Raw genomic sequence first — 16,704 nt, forward strand, 5'->3', positions numbered from 1 at the left:
GAATTGATGATCCTCTTCAAAATGATACATGGGCTTTTGGTGGGAGACTTCTATATTTTGATGAGAAGCTAATTGATGATGTGAGGCAAGAAATTTCTTGTAAATAAAGATACGATGATGATGGGCATACACTCTAATCACATAACTAAAGCTATTGGAGCTCTCTATGTTATAGAACTTGTAAATAAAGATATAGTTTAATTTAATAGAGTCAAGATCATATTACCTCATGTTAGAGTGAAGGGGATTGATAAGGTGTTGCATATCTCTTGTTTGTCATGGAACCTACTTTTAGCTAGAAAGCTATCTCATGTGGATGTGCAATTTATTTTCTTGACTAGTGTATGTAAGATAACAAGAACTATAGTGCTTTCAAAGGGTCTTAGGATTAGTATCTTGTATAACTATATGCATGCATAAAGATCTCTATGTTAACATGTTAAGATATGAAATTGGTCCTAAGAAGGATCTTGATAAATACACTTTAGTATGTGGAGATGTGAGTAAAAACTAGAAAAAAAAAAAAGTTCTCTAATGCCAAAAATAAACTCTTGATGGGTACCAATTATTTGAAACTCCTCCAAAGCACAAGAATAATTTTTTGAAAATCAATCTCGTTTGAATCCCTAAAATGGGAAGGATTTTAGAAAGGATCACTGAAGTACATAGGTAGGACTCAAGACATAATTCAAATGGAAAAGAGGGAGAAAATAAATGGGATACATAATTGATTCAATTTTGAGGGAGAGTAGGTTAGCAAGGATTAGAAACAGAAAATGTATAAATAACTATAAAGAGGAAAGGAAAGATGAACCCTAGGAAACTTAGATTGAGAAATTGGTCTATGAATATTAAGTGGAGGAAACCCTAAAAAAAGTGGAGAATAAGACTCCAAAGATGAGGATTCCAAAGTGGAATATGCTAAAGAGACTGAAGAAGATGAGAATGACACTCACATGGTACATATAGAGGTTTAAATGAGAATTCATGACAATGCCCCTTTGTCTAAAAGTTTGGTAGAGGAGGATATAAAAGATTTGGTGAATCCTCTATCCTTTATGCATAATAGGATTGATAAAATGGAGAAAGACTTCACAACATAGATTAAAAAGCTCCATGATAATGTTTACATCCTCAACATAAGGTTTTTAAATGCTATCATAGGTATTGAGCTTGGTGTGGCCATTTCTACCATTTCTAGGGTTGAAAAGAAGATTATGAGGAAGGTTGTCTATGATACCATCATTGGAAAAAGAAAACTAAAGAGGATTGTGTTAAGATGTCATTTTACAAGATGCTGAATGGAAGGAATCCTTGCAAATCCCTCTCTTGAAAAGTTGATCAAGGATTAACTCCAAGGTTCTAAGACATCTTGCAACCTACTAAAATCCACTCAATTGAAGATAAATGTGTATGTTCATGAGGAGGCCTTTTTTGGTTCAAACCAATTTTAGATCATCTATCTGATCTATTTCCATTTGAAAAGTATCCACAAAAGAAATATATTTTTTGTATTTTTTATTTTATAATGAATGCAATTTATCAATGCAACTAAACAAATTTTTATTTTAACCAAGTTTTAGAAAAGAAAATAAAAAAGATAGGATAACGATAGATTAAATAAAATAACTTGAAATGGAAATTCCTAACTGACATAAACCATGTTAACAACACATCTACGAATTAAACTGTCAAAAAGATTGGGTAGGAAACCAATGAATTACGAGAAAGACTTCCTCAACTCCACTAATGTAATCATTGATGGGAATTCAATATAAACTAAAAGATGTTTTATATTTCATCAAATCAAAAGGCCACAAAAATTTCTCTCATGCAAGGTGAAACACTATGCAAGAACAATAGGTGATCCTTTCCCCAATTTGTTATATCAACAAAATTTGTTAACACGAGGCAAACACCAGAACTAAAAGATCACAGAATCATAGCAATGAAATAAAACCATTGGCTGCATTATTATTCATGAACATGCATTCACAAAGATAACACTCTCTTGAAAAACTAATTGCACTCAGAATGAGAGCACTAATAGTATATATTATTGAATCAAAATAATGGCCTAGAGTACATATTACATCCATTTATTTATAAGAAATCATCTCCTCCCTTTCTGTTAGGAGTAAGACTTCTCAAAATGAAAACTCATACTAAAAACTAATAAAAAAAATCTAATTATATACAAACTGACTCTCTAAAATGATGCTAAGTAGGTCCTCACCCTTGTGTATATCAATTAATGGGTGCATAAGCCTTTACATGACACAAAAGAATAAAATAATGACAAGATAAGAAGGAAGAAGTTGTTAGTTGATTTGGGAATCTTTGGAAGTTCTAAAAATGGGATCTTGACCTTCTTTAGGCATTTCTTGAAGTTGAACTACCATCGAAACACATTTCTGGTGCATCAAATGCTCTAAAATTAGGAATTGGAAGTTAACTATCAGCACACTACTACTTCAAAACTGTTAGTGCACCTCTATGAAAAGTGCACCTACACAACTATGTACCTTGGTGATAGGTTCCAAAAAATCCAAAATTCTTGTAAGTGTCAAAACTAAATTTCTAGCATCTGGGTTTTCTTCCCCTTTAGACGAAAATGATGTATGTATGTTTATTCTTGTGCTTCTCTCTCATCTCAACCACTTGAGTAGCTTCTAGTAAATCCAAAGCCTCATACTCATTCTCTAGTACTTTCCAATAATTTCTTACTTCGATCATTGTTTCCTCAAAATCTTCAAGCTTTGTGTCTAGTTCCAATAGTGCTTCCTTAATTTTAAAGGCTTGTCTAATGTCTTCTTCTAGTGAAGCTCCTTCAAATGTACCTTTGCAATGATGGACAAATGATTTCACCACAAAAAATTATGGTCTTTGAATCATCCTCAAAAATATCAAGGCAAGTGGCATTCTAATACCTCCCTGCTTTCAAAAACTACTCTTGAGCCTTATCTTTAATCCATTGAATCTCTTCGTGCAATTCCTCCATAACTTTGTTACTTGCTGATATTTTCTCTATCCAAACGTCAATCTTATAAACCTCCTTAGCCAAATATACCTCAATTAGCATATGATATCTTTGACCCTTTATTAGTTTTAATGCCTATTCATCCTTGGCCCAGGTATGTACTTCATCCATCAGCCTAAAATCTTGATTTACTATAAAATAGGTTAAAATTACCCTATATCATTTGCACACCTTTCTCTCCAAAATTGTCACACCATTGCTGACATATTTCCAAAAATAGATTCAACTATGTTCTTATTCCCTTTCTTCCTAATATCACTTCAAGGGTGATCTCTGGATTCTCTAGGTCAATGGGACCCACAACTTTGTTCAAGTAGAGGCTTAGTAGGTCAATCTACTTCCAAATCATTATTAGCTCTAATTCATCCTAATCTACATGCCTAAAAAGATCTTTCATTCCTATAGTGATCATCACTTTAGTTGTATCCATTGTGGACCTTCCCAACATGACCTCCTTGATTTGGTAATCTTTTTTAGACAATTCTTTGATGTTGCTGTGAGGAGGAGTGGAAATATGTAAGAGAATGTCTTGATCTAGGTTATTAATTATGAAGGGCAATGTTCTTGCATTACCCTTAGACAGCTCAAGCCTCTTTACTAATTTGACCAATACCTTCATTCCTTCTGCCATTCCCACATCTAGCTACCTTTTTTGATGAAACATAAACTCCCTCTTTAGCCATGCTAGTGTAGTACCCATATGTGATATGCATTTGGCCAAAGAATTTGGCTCTCCCATAGGCTACTTGCCCTTATCACTTCTCTCTAAAGTCTTCTCATGTTGAAGATATTTAGTAGGAGTGTCCATCTCTTTTTAGGCTATGTTCCTAGCCTCTATATCTTGAGGAGTTTGTTGAGTTTCTTATACTATTTTTCCTTTGTCAAATACTTCATCAACATGCTTTTGGAAATCCCCTTCCTCAACTTCTTGTTCTTCTTCTGCTTGGGTAACTAGAGGAAGTGGAGTTACTGACCCTTTAAAAAAAATGGCCAAATCTTGAGATAGTGGTGGTGGAATGCCCAAAGGTCCTTGAGGTAGAGAAAAAAATAGATTCCAATCCTCTCATAAAGGTTCTCTCATGGGAGTATCTATAATATTTTCTCCCAGCATCTCAATCCCCACTAGCATAAAATCAAAGTCATAGAGGTTGAAGACATCAGTTCCTTTACCCTCAATCTCTACTATCCATTTTTATTGTTCATTTTTTGAAGTGGAAACTTAGATAGGAATCTCTTAGAGTACATGGAGGTGTCATTTTAGAGCTACTTCTCCTCTTGTCCTCTTTGGCTTTGGCCAAGAGGGGTCTTTGGCTAATGGGGATAGACTTTATTTTCTCCCCTTCTTCTTCATCCTCAGCTTCTGGGATGGTCTCAAGAACATGTGGGGATATAGTATTTTTCTTCTTCTTTAGTATCCTCCTCCATGTACCCATCATAGTTGTCTCAATTCTTTATTTTTTTGTAGTTGAGGGTAAGGCTTTGTCCTCTTCATTTTTGATTGGCGGAACCCTCTTCTCATCTACTTGTTCCTCCTCTGATTATTTTAGTTGTGCTTTCTCTAGAGGTTGATTGTCTGGCTCTACTTGGGGTTCATTTTGTTCTTGTTTAGCTAGCATTATTTTTTCCTCAACCACTTTTCTCTTTTATTTTGGAGGTATCGTCTTCCTCTTCTTTACTTGATCATCTTTGAAATGCTTAACCTTCTACTCATGTTGATGAACCATTTTCAGCCTCACCAAGGATTAAGCAAAGAAGGTTGGTATGGTGACCCTCGTAACTTTTCCTCTGATTAGCCTAGTTGTAGCATGTAGGGGTATGGCTTAAGGCATTGGATCAATTATAAATGCCTTCTTGATCCATTCCTTTTTCAATTTGACCACATCTTTGGCATGATGATTTATATGATCATTCTCATCCCTCCCTATTTCTACATTTATAATTAGACTATCATAGATTTATTCATGTTATACAAAGGATCCATGACATTGCTGGTATCCTTTTCTATGGCCTTGAGAAGAATCTTCATTTTTGGTACATTCTATGCTATGTATAGACTCATCCTACAATAATCCTTTATATGGAAATCATAGAAATATATAGCATTCATCATGTGATCCTCTAATATTTCCACATGAACAAACTCTTTCCCTGCCAGGTGCTAAACCATCCCAATGTTATCAAAGAATGCTCAAGGGGATTTGTATTCTTCTAAGGGATATTGATCCCATTCAGAGTCAAAGGTGATAATATCCTTTTCTTTCTTCACCTTGAAGGCACCAATTGTAATGGGCCAGACCCATTTCTTCCTATGTTGTCTCCTCACTCTATCATATGTAGAAGTGAGTTGGTGGGTTATCTATAGGAGTATGACCCTTTCTGATTGGCATCTTGGTAGCTTCTTTTGGAATAATAGAGTACCAACTAGTGAAATATATGCAAATGTCTTAAATTGAATGTAGTAGGTGTTGATCTTTCTGATTTGGCTATTGCCTCTTCTGATATTATCTTTGTATAATCACCTTCAACAAACTTGATGATTGAATGATAAACCTATAATTTACCACTCTATACTCCATGCTATGCAGTGGGAGATTCTTGTTTACTAATTGTGGGTATACCACATAGGGCCAAGCATTTTCATCCCTCATGCTTCTCTTTTTGTAGAGGTCTAGGCAATCTATGATTCTAGCTAACAGTAAGTACACCATGTATGATGTCATAGAAGTGTGGTTCAACTTTGATGACTACTAGTGTTAAATCCAAGATGTTACTTAGGATGATATCCCAATTAATTTGCATCTTTTCTATTCTAATGGTTTTAATGAAGTGGACCATCAATGTCTAAAGGTTATCTACTACTTAGATACCCATGACTCAACTCAATACAGAAATTGCATATCCAATATCATCCTTCATGTATCCCCTTTTGTATCAACTTTTCCCACTCTATGACCCATTAGTGTTTTATTAATCAAGAAAGAGGATTGCACTATTTCCTTTTCTTCTTTCTAATCCTCCCTATATCATATATTTGATCCATCATATGATATTTTCAAGTATTGATCCACCCTTGGGAGGTGAACTATTATTTCTATGTTCTGAGGTTGGAGGTCTAGGACTATCTCTCCTATGATGCTCTTTACGATGTCCTCTTTGGTCATATAGTGCTTCACAAGTATCATTATCAGTTATGTGGATTGAACTAACATTGAGTGTGATGTTGCATTGACATGCCCTGACCAGATGTGTGCAAATACCATTTCCAACCTTTCCTTTGGTTCATTATACATTGTGATGAATGTCTTCTAGTGTATGTGTTTGAGTTCTATGTCTTTGATCTCTACATGTTCATCTTAGAACCTTGACTTCTTTGGTACTCGTTGATACTTGAATGCAATAGGTTTTTGAGCCATTTTATCCACCATGGAAGAGGACGAGGATGCCATGTTATCTACGCAATAGAGGAAAAAACTAGACTAAAGTTAAAAATTTTACCTAAAAATAGACTCCAAGTGACTCCAAATAGATCAAAACCACTCAAAATACACAAAAGGACAACCCCCACCCTAAAAAACACTCCCTTATAGGTGCACTAGTGTGCTAAATTTATCCTTTGAATAATTTTTGTGGAGTTTCACACCTATGCACATGCCCACCTTGGTGAGGCGAACATGTGCACAATGCAAATGGTGAAGTCTAAGTTTAAAGCCTCTCCTTTGAGAGAAAAGGTATCCACATGTTCACCTTATGGAGGTCTGTATCTGTGCAGCTTCATAAATCTTGGGAAATCTTTGTTAGGATTTTTTATTTTAATTTTATGTTAATGAGGAGGTACACATATGCACCTTATGAAGTTACACATGTGTGGACCTTATAGGGTTCATTTAGGAGTTTTAGGTTTAGTTTTTATTTTTGGGTGGTTTGGTATTAGGTTTGTGTGGAGGTGCACATGTGCACACCTCAAAAGGTCTAACCTTGTCTTTGCTTATTTTTTTGTGTAGGAGGGAGTAGAGGTGGAGGAGCACAATAGACATGAGTGTGAAGGTGTGTATTTGTAGAGGGAGGAAGAAACAATGAGTAAACAAAAGGGGTTGGGGGACTTATATATGATCTAGGCCCCTAGTGTACACAGTGTAGGTGCACACATAAGACTAGGGGTGTAGTGTACACTTGAAGCATAACAAGGCAAAAAGCATGATTTTATTTCCTTCTCTAGGTGCTTGACTCTTCCTATTTAGAGACTTGACTTTGACCTAGACTTGAGGTAGAGCTCAAAATGACTAGGAGTTAGGATTAGGAGCTTGGTAGAGAAATTTCAACTAGGGGGTCCCCATTTCTACAATTAATAGGGCATGCAATATGAAACCACAATTGGTTGGTCTATGTAAGGATGATAATTATGAATAGGTGAAAAGCTCATAGGTGATACTTTTAAAAATAATTATTCAATTGTCTATTGTCATTGATGTCACACTAGTATTATTGGAGCTCATTTGGGCATTGAAGAAGACTGTAGTTTCAACTAAGAAAAATTTAGAAGGAACAAAGTTTGTCTAGTCATCAAAGAGAATTAGTGTAAACCAAGTTAGGTCAGTCAATGAAGGGTTTCAGTGTAAACTAAGTCAGGTTTGTTACCAAAGGATTATCATAGGGAAATGATAGGGAAAATGTAAAGGAAAAGGGAAAAGTATGATGATATAGAATAAGGACGCTCAATAAATATGGAGACTTCTTTGCATGGTGTATGAACCTTTCAAACCATTATAGCATATCAAGTCCTTACATGTCCTAGGGAAGGGGGAGAACTAATGATAGTCTAAGCACAAATGACTAGCCATAGAACAAAACTAGAATCACAATATGAAATCCAAAAATTCCATGACTTGGACAAGAAAGTGTAACCTATATTTGAGAAGCACTGGAACTAAAATCATACTACTTGATCAACAAAAATAGAGAAATGAGAGTACAAAAGCATGACCCAAGTTCTACTAACAACATTAGTCCTCAAATAATCCCCAAAAGAATTGGCTATCCCTTCCAAAACTTTATCATCCTAGAATTCGAGAGGGAGACCAAGAAGTCTAACCAATGTTGAGATGACTCCATTCATATGATCCACTCAATGAAACCAAGGGTTCTATTTACATTCATAAAGGAACCTTTCCTAGAGGTCAAGGGCTAGTGACTAAATCAAAGAGATAATCCTCCCCAAGAGTGTAGTAGTAGAAGAAGAAACAACCTATATGGAAAGGTAAAACCTTAATATAACCTTTCCAAGCCAAAGAAGAGTGAACCCATTTTTTGTGGACTAAAACAATACTAGGTCTTCACTAGCTAAACTTACCCACAAAATTGTTTTATATTTTTGCTAGATAATGATCTAGAAAGGGGTTAAAGATAGTTATGTTAGCATGAATTTTGATGGTATTCTTTTTGGGGAGTATCCTAAGAATTTCAAGAATAGTTAAAAAGATATTTTTAAAAAGACTAACATTTTCCATTCATGACTGAGTATGTTGATATGTCAAAATAGTATTACTTTCCTAAAGACCATGATACTAGTAGATAGAGAATAAGGTCATACGGATTGTGTATTGGCAACTCATTCAAGAGAGGTTGAGGATATATTTTAAATTGTTTCCTAATGACATGGACAAGTGCACATGCTAAGAGTCAAAGACATGCAAGATTTATTCAAGAGTTATAGAGGATAGTGAGTACCTAAAAAGTAGTTTTTGATGTTTGGATTGTATCTCTTAATAGGGATGGAATTACCATAAGTTAAATTAGAAAGTGACATTAGAAAATTTGATGATGAAGTTAGTGAGTGCATGAGGTTCAAGGCCATGCATTTGAGAAGTTGTATTTATTGTGAGATGATAGTGTTTTGTAATTATGAAAAGATGTAATGAAATGTAATATCTTAGGAGGTCCTATTATAATTAATTGATAAATCCTCTAGGCTAGCTTGGTAAATTATCTTGAGGATATGATATAAAGGAAGTTTATTTCCATTGTGGTGAAGTGTGAGTTTGCTTAATTGTGCAAGTGATATGCAAAGTTGGTACATGCATGTAAGTGATTGAAGGGATTAATGTGTCTTGAGTTTGAAGATCTACGAAAGTGTTCAGTGTGTTCTTTATATAGTAAGATGATAAAAAAAGAGTCTGAGTTGTGGAGTTCAATTTCATTTCTATTATTCTACAAGAAATAATATAAATGCTAGTTGGATTGTGAGTTTTTTGGTCTTATCCTTGAAGCCTTTCAAATAGCTAGGTCCATATGCCTTTTACAAGTCCTATTAGGGCTGGCACAACTTCTATGAAGGTCAAAATCCCCTAATAGGGATTCAAAGTCTCCTAACTATTGGTGTAGATAAGTATTTACTATTTATAGTTTACTTAAGTTTACTAAGGTTAATGCATTATTTTATTATATTGCATTATTTTATTATTATTTTAGGTGATACACTTAGGAGTTTGCATACTCTTATGAGTTGTCATGTTGACAACATTGGAGTAAGTAACTCTGATTAAGCACATGTTGTCTACAAAATTAATTTGTGTGCTAAACCTTTGTAGGCTTATCCTCACATCATCACACTTACTTTCATGCTTAATGCAGGATAACCCATATTGGGTGGACATGTGTCCGATTGTACCACTTATCATGTTGTTAACTTTTATGCATTCTAGAAGCTTTCTAGAGGCCTTATACAGGCACTCGAAGTGTGCTTTTATAACCAACATTGAATGAATATATCATCATTCTTATCACACTCCCTTTGGTCTACTATTGTGCTTGTGTTTGAGTTCCTTGGTCTTGGGTGAATTTTTCCCTAAGGAAAATTTTTACATGGTATCAGAGCTGAGGGAGATTCTCTTCATATAGCCATTAGAGACTAATCTTGCTTCACCTCTCGGAGGATACTTTCAAGCCAAAGATCCCTAAAATCCATAGAAATTAGGAGTGTCTATAGCCAAAGCAAACCTCACCATTATGTCTGGTGTGTTAATTTGGTGAAAATTGGCTATAAATATGCCTATGTTGGGCTAAAGTTGATTTTGAGGCAATTTTTTTTGCAAACTGACACTCAAAGACCTGATTTATAGAATTGGTACGATAATTTTAGATCTTTGAACTTAAATTTCAAATCTTCATATTTTATCATTTGAATCTCTACTATTTGTCAAATCTACATTATTTTCTAGACCTTTTTTTGGCCATCAGGCCAGTACGAGAGATTTATCACAGGTGAAGATAGGAGATTACAGACACTAATTAGATATTGGCATCATATTTAGAATGTTAAAAAACCCCTAGATTGGATTTTCTTTCATCTAAATCAGACATATGAGGCCAAATCTAGAGCCATTTGATTTTTGGAAGCTTGACGACGATGATTCAAGAAAAATAATTATAGCAACAAATTTCAAACAACAATATCTCCCTCATATAGACTCCTTTTTGCAAGCAATTGTTTTTTTGTTTTGGGGTAGAATTTTGTGATCTACACATTGGTGTAGTTGGTTTGAGATGTCTATTCTTGAATTTTTTTGTAACTAGCAAATCTTTGTAACTCACAAATCTTGATTTTTTCCATTTCAAATGCTTAGTATGGGCTCATCTGGAGACATAATCAGGTTTCATTTTTCTTAAAAGTGCATTTTTTTGTGTACTTTCTAGATTTAATATCATATTATAGGTTCTATGGACTACTTTCAAAAATAGGCCCTAAATTGACAAGTGTCTATAGGGTGCCCAAATCATACATTCGGGGGGTTGATTGGCTATTTTTACATTTTGGGGGGTGCATACATTTATTTATTTCATAGAGGAGTTTTGTTTCACATGTCAATTTAGAATTAGACCACCATTGACAAAAAGGAACTATAAAAAATGGAGTGCTTTAGTCATTGATCATCTAAGAAGTGAACATAAGGAAGTATTTCCTTATTTGTGTTCCAACAAAATTATCTTTGTCACTGAAGAACAACCACCTATTCATAGATTCTAGGATATTAATAGACTGAATTTGAGTTCTAATACTAAGCATGTCATTAATAAGCTCATTCACCCATATGTTATGTGGATGACTCCTTGGAAAAAATATGGAGATTCTATAATTCCTCCTTTTGCATATGACATTCTATCTTTAGCAGCTTTAGTACTGGTTGCTCCAACTTTAGATGAGATCCCACCTCCTAATGCTTCTATTGATACTATTGATCTAGTTCTAGCTGTATATGCTTTTGATTTAGTGTAGTAGGACACACTATGTCTTCCTACTTTATCTTCATGCGATGAATTCCTTCTAGATATTATAGGTCTATTTGTGGAGTCTCACATTGAAGATGTGGGATACATCATTGATGATATTTTTCTTCTCTTTCTTGAGGAAAATACTTCATGTATTGCTACAATGTTAGGTCTAGCATAGTAGGGTACAACTTGTCTTCTACCTCTATCATCAGTGGATGAATTCTTGATAGATATTTCAAGTTCTTTCATGGAGTCCCACATAGTAGATTTGGGAGACATTATTGATGATATATCTTTGATGAGGTAGATCCTTCTCTAGTTTTTGTGAGGGGTTAGTTTGACCCTCCTATCTATTCTCTACATGATTGTTCCTCACAAGTTGTTATGATTGTGGATACTTATGTACAACAGTTGTAGGAGCTCTCTTTATCATTTCAGGAGACACTTTGTTCTTTGGGACAAGTTATACATCCATCCTTTCTTGATCTATACATGTTCTTTTCAATAGTATTAGAAGGTATGACTATTAGCATCAACACAGGGATATGTGAGCAGTTTTCTAAGACACCATTCATCATTGGGTTTCTTTCTACATATAGGGAAAGCATCTCATTTGTACCTTTTCCATTGTTTGTTCCAAAGGGGAGGAACATTATCTAGTGCTCATGGATCAGCTTTTACATTGGAGTAGCTCTCACTAATATAAACTCAAGCACAAGCACAATAGTAGACCAAAAAAAGTATGATTAGAATGATGTTATGCTATTAATTCCATATGAAAGTACACTACATTTGGGTGGGGGGGGGGGGGGGGGGAGATTACCTTGTCTCCTTCTTCTTCTCTTTTATTGGGGGGACTTTTTCCTCTTATGGGGTTTTGTTCTTCTCCTAAATCTCTATTGTATATACTTAATGTATGTTGTAATGGGGGGTCTTGACTACTCCATCCATCCATGCATCTAATTTTTTCATGTCTCCTTTTGGTGGAGTGTTTTTCCCATGAGACTTTCCCTCTTTCTCCAATTTATGAGAGATTGTATTTCATTATGTACATGGGTACATAACATGGCCTAGTAGTAGAGACCCATTATACATTCCATTCTAGCTTTTGCAATCTTAAATGCATTCCCCTAAGTTGCACTTAAGGGGGGTGTTGGTGTAAATAAGTATTTACTATTTACACTTTACTTAAGTTTACTTAGGTTACTGCATTATTTATTGCATTATTATATTATTTATTTAAGTGAGACACTTAGGAGTTTACATACTCTTATGAGTTGTCATGTTGACAACATTGAAGTAAGAAACTCTGATTAAGCACATGTTTTCCACAACATTAATTGGTGTGCTACACCTTTGTAGGCTTATCCATACATCATTGCACTTACTCCCATCGTTAATGGAGGATAACCCATATTTGGTGGACATGTGCTTGGTTGTATGACTTATCATGTTGTTAACTTCTATGCATTCTATAAGATTTCTAGAGGCCTTTATATACAAGCACTCGTAGTGTACTTTTACAGCCAATATTGAATGAATATATCATCATTCTAATCATACTTTCTTTGGTATACTATTGTTCTTGTGTTTGAGTTCCTTGGTCTTGGGTGAATTCTGCCCTAAGACATATTCTTACATGGTATCAAAGCTATACCAATTTTTTACACTAACAAGGACTAATATATACTAATTATATTTCATTTTCTTCTAATAGTTAATATTACAAGGAAATTTTATATTAGTACATCATTTTTTGGGTACCATCCCGACCAAATTTTTTCCTCTAATCAAGGGTTTTCCTACTTAACATTTCTAATGTTATTATGTATGTGTATCTTCTTATGATTGTATATTATATTTTTCACATGGTTAAGGTTTAATAGGTTTGATAAAAGGTATATTGATATCATAACTAATTCATCCCCTAACCCTCTCCTCCTCTTAGCTATCTTGGTGGACATTAATTTCTATAAATTGGTATTGGACCATCATGTTCTTGAAGGAAAATCCTTACAACCCAAGGAGATAAATGGGTAATCATGTTTCAAAAAAGAAAGTCCTAAGTTTCATGGAGTTAAGGGTATGTCCAAGATCATGGTCAACCAAACTATGCTCTTAAGTGGCAATAAAAAATCAGAAAATCAAAGTTATGTCAACTTGATGTGTAATTTTTTACTTGTTATTAATTTTATATCAAAAATTTGAGAGAAAAGAATCTCTAGAAAATTGAATCTAGTCTCTAAACTACTAGGACTTATCTCAAAAAAAATAAAAATGATTGGTCAAATTTTTGAATTTCAATGCAATATTACAAAAATTTTAGAACAAAAGTAAGAAGTAGATGTATGTTTGACCACCTTAATCAAAATAAAATGATAATATTTTTTCATTATAATCTAGATATAAAAAGTAGACTCATGACTATATGTAACACATATTTTTGGGTATTTTTATTCTAAATAAATAATAATTAATTAATTTTTGACTTTAGTATTTTTGGAATAAAAACACTCTTGTGTCTGACCACCTTAACTAATTCAAAACTTTACAAAATTCAATTTTTTATTTTTTCTCTTATAGTAGAAGAAACATAGAATGTGATGCATCTTTTGGATTTAAAAAATGTTGTACCATTTGAAAGTTATAGTTATTTTCCAAGTAATGTGTCAATTAGTACTTTAGATGTAATTCCATTAGAAAATAAGTAATAATTACTTACTAAACTCATAATTTGACAATCCTTACATTTATGAAAAGATAAGAACATTCTTAGGAAACCCTTTTCACTTAATCAAATTTTGTTGAAAAAAAGGTCACCAGCTACATGTTTGAAGTAAAAATCACATTAATATAGGAAAAAAGCACATTCTTAGGATGTTTTTAATGTTGATCATATAGTTTTGGTATCAAAAGATACAATATACCTTATAAAGACATTAATTTTTTTCATTTAGTATCGTGGTGGGTGGAAAAAAGTTGGAATAGATTTTGAAATGATTTGAAATATTTTAGAACTACAAATTTTTCAAATCACCACTTTTTGGCACACCATGATCCTGCACATACCCTTAAGTATGATAGCTGGAAAGAGAAGATGAAGACACATTTTCTATGTATGGGTCTAGGATATTGGTTGATGACAAAAAATAAAAGGAATATTGTGGAAGAAAGAAAACTTGAGAAATAAAGTGAAGTTGAAAGAGATCTATTTATGTGCAATATTATTTTGAGAGAAACATTATTGTTAGCTCTTTCTAAAAATGAATATAGTCAAATAAACTCCTTAGAAAGATCTCATAAAATTTGGGTAGCTTTGGAATCTACTTTTTAAGGTGATAAGTATGCCAAGAGAATTAGATTACAAAATTGGATGTGTTTATTTCAAGATGCTAAGATGATGGAAGATGAATATGCAAGAAGTTATACTAGTAGAATATAAAAAATGTTTCAATGAATTAAGTCTTGTAATGGAACTAAAGATGAAGATTAGATTATTTGGAGAATCTTGAAAAATTTGACACTAACATTCAAGAAGACAACACATATGATTAAGAAAGTGATACCTTACCCTAGGAACTTTACCAAAGAGGCTCTGCTTGGAAGATTTGAAGCAACAAAAGTGAGCTTGGAGAAGACTAGAGATTTTCCTAGAGTTGAAATCACTTTTAGTGCATTAAGTTTTTTCCCTTCCTTGTTAAGAAGTGCAAGCACCAATGGAGACTATTCTAGTAGAAGCATATCCAGATATGAGGAGGATAGAAGGATTGAAGAAGGAATTTCCTTTGTTGTAAGGAGAGAACTAGATGGGAATAGAATCTTTAAATGTTAGGATTTCAATGAATTTGGTCATTATGCTAGTCAGTTTCCTAAAAGAAAGAAAAATTATAAGAACAAATTCAAGTCTAGAATGCCTAGAGATTGTTTGTATGTGAATGAAGATGATGAGTCTAGTGAAAAAATATAGATTGAAAGTGATAATGAGTTATGATTTATAGCTATAAAAGAAGAAAATCCTAAAATAGTAGCCAAAGAAGAGAAAGCCCTAGCTTGGCAAGTTGAAAAGAATTTTGATTTGATCATAAATAGTGGTTATTCACATCATAAGGCATGTAACATGAATAGACTATGTAAGTTTAGTAGTCATGATGGAGGGATTGTTAGTGTTGGTAACAATACAACTTATCATTTCAAGGGGATATAATCTATTACTCTTAATGGAAAGATTAACAAAGATGACGTTTGCATTGTGAACATATTAAAACATAACCTATTGAGTGTTGGAAAGTTGGTTGATAAGTGATATCAGTTACAATTCATAGAGAACACATGCATCATCAAGGCTAAAGATGGTTAGTTGATTGGCACTAGTAAAACATCCAGAGGTAATGTTTTTTAGCTAAACCTTAAAGAGATGACATGTTAGGTCTCAAACATGGAAAATAGTTAGTTGTGACATAGAAGAATTTTTCATATAAACTTTGATAATATTTTGAAGACTAGTAGTACATTTTTTGTTAAAGATTTACCTAAAATTGTGATGCCTATTAATGTTGTGTGCAAAGGATTTGTTATGACTAAGCAAAAGAAAAGCTTCTTTTCTAGCAAGAAGTTCTCTACAATAGAAAAATTGGAGATTGTTCATATAGGTTTGAGTGGTCCTACTATGATAAGAGGATTCTATGGTGAGAGGTTCTTCATGAATTTTTTATGACTTGAATAAGATGATGTTCATAGTATCCCTTGAAGAAAATTTTGAAGCAGTTGAGAAGTTTAAGTTATTTATGAATAGAATTGAGAATGATTCTAGAGTGAAGATCAAATGTTTAAGATCAAATAGAGGTGAACAATTTACCTTGAATGATTTTAAAAAGTTTTGTGAAGTGAATTGCATTAAGAGACATCTGTCCACACCTAAGACTCCTAAGAAAATGGATTTATTGAAAGAAGAAATAGGTCTGTAACAAAAGAAACAAGGGCCATGATGTTTGAGATTGATGTATCAAAGACATATTAGAGATAAGTAGTAAAAATATAAATAAACACAATGAGAAGATTATATATTAGAAAAGGTACAAATAAGAGACCTTAGGAAATTTAGTTTGGTCATGCACAATCATTGAAATATTTCAGATTTTTTGGAAGTAAATGTTATATATATCAAGAGAGATGATGACATTGGTAAGTTTTACACAAGAAGAAATGAAGGTATGTTCCTTGGTTATTCATTGAAGATAAAAGCTTATGGATTTTTAAATCAAAGAAGTAAGATTATTTTTGAGTGTCCAAATATAAAAGTGGACAAAATGTATTTAGTCAAATAATTGAGAATGTTTGATTATAATTTTGATGAAGAAGTTATTCCTAAATTATCATAGAAATTTTGAAAAAATTTTTGA

This window comes from Cupressus sempervirens, chromosome 2 (assembly GCF_028749045.1).
Source record: "Cupressus sempervirens isolate cs-2001-9-10 chromosome 2, ASM2874904v1, whole genome shotgun sequence".
Classification (NCBI taxonomy): domain Eukaryota; kingdom Viridiplantae; phylum Streptophyta; class Pinopsida; order Cupressales; family Cupressaceae; genus Cupressus; species Cupressus sempervirens.